Raw genomic sequence first — 1,294 nt, forward strand, 5'->3', positions numbered from 1 at the left:
AGGACTCGCTGGGCTTAGGGCTCACACACTGCAGGACTCGCTGGGCTTAGGGCTCACACACTGCAGGACTCGCTGGGCTTAGGGCTCACACACTGGGCCCCTTCCCGATCTTGTCTCTTCTAAGCCAGAAGCAGCCGAGTGAAAAGGAGATGCACAAACTTCCAGCTCTGCTCTGTGGCCTGGAGGGCGGCTTCCTCCCCCCAGGGAGAATCCCTTGCTGAGCCCAGGGAGATGGGGACTCTCTCCCTGCCCAGGAGGATGGTGTGGCCTGAGCGTCCACACAGGTACGCTTATAGTATCGACTTTTTGGTTTGCAGGTTTGAAATTCTTTGAAGCTAGAGATCAGACTGCCAGAGAGTCACACTTGCTTGCACCCCACCAAAAATGTGTCACTCATGCAGAAACAAGGTGGAGGGCCCCAGGCCTGGCCTGGCCTTTCTCAGGAAGGGAACAGCAGCTTATGGTCCTGGCAATAAAGAGAGCCTGGCCTTCTGTCACTCTGGCACAAGGGTTTGCTTTCCCAAAGCACAGACATCCACCGTCGTCTGGACGAAACTCCATCACCATCTTTATTTCTGCCCCACGGGCCTTTGCCCTCCAAGTGTCCCAGAACGGATGTGTTGCCCGCCTTGCCTTTTCTTCTTTGCCTCTCCAGGTCACCTCTGTGCTCTCAGAAATTGAATTTGCATCTTAATCCTCTGGTGCGGCTGGAGTGCTGTGCCTGCCAGCGCTCAGCTCACAGCCGGAGCGGGCTTCTGGGGTGGCCTCGGAAGAAGTCCTTGAGAGAACACGTTTTCCCTGAGTTGTTTCCACCCAGGTTTATTAAAAATGTTTGCCTTCATAGTAAATTTGCCCCTAATTATTTGTTTATAGTCCTTTTATCCTTAGAGGGGTGTGTGGTAAATCTTTACCTCATATGGGTGAGAATGAAGCAATTATCTAGCAAACACTCTCTTCCTCCAATTCATTACAGTTATTCTATACAGTATCTATACCGTATCTCCGAAAAATGGAAGTCTTTTATTTTTGAACTAATTCTGACAAAGTTTAGCAGACACCTCCGAGAATGATGATGGATTTAAATTTGGAAATGATGCCTGTCTACCCTATTACTGGCTTTTGTTCCTCTGAAAAGCTCTTTTATTCCTTCCCAGGTGAGCACAGCCAGTTTAAGGGTGTGTGTGTGTGTGTGTGTGATTTCGAGGGAGTTTTGATCTTGGCTGAGTATCCATCACCGTCATACTTCCACTTCAACTTAGATTTAAACTTTCTATTTGGATAGATTTGGCAAGAA

At 48.9% G+C, this 1,294-nt stretch overlaps 1 protein-coding gene across 2 annotated transcripts in view; it reads right to left on the reverse strand.

Moving 5' to 3' along the window:
• The window catches only part of CNTNAP2 (contactin associated protein like 2), a 1,940,687-nt gene that overhangs the window by 366,896 nt on the left and 1,572,497 nt on the right, over positions 1 to 1,294 (reverse strand). The window lies entirely within an intron of this gene.

The sequence above is a fragment of the Otolemur garnettii genome, unplaced genomic scaffold, assembly GCF_000181295.1.
Source record: "Otolemur garnettii isolate 467f Iridium unplaced genomic scaffold, OtoGar3 scaffold00053, whole genome shotgun sequence".
Taxonomy (NCBI): Eukaryota; Metazoa; Chordata; class Mammalia; order Primates; family Galagidae; genus Otolemur; species Otolemur garnettii.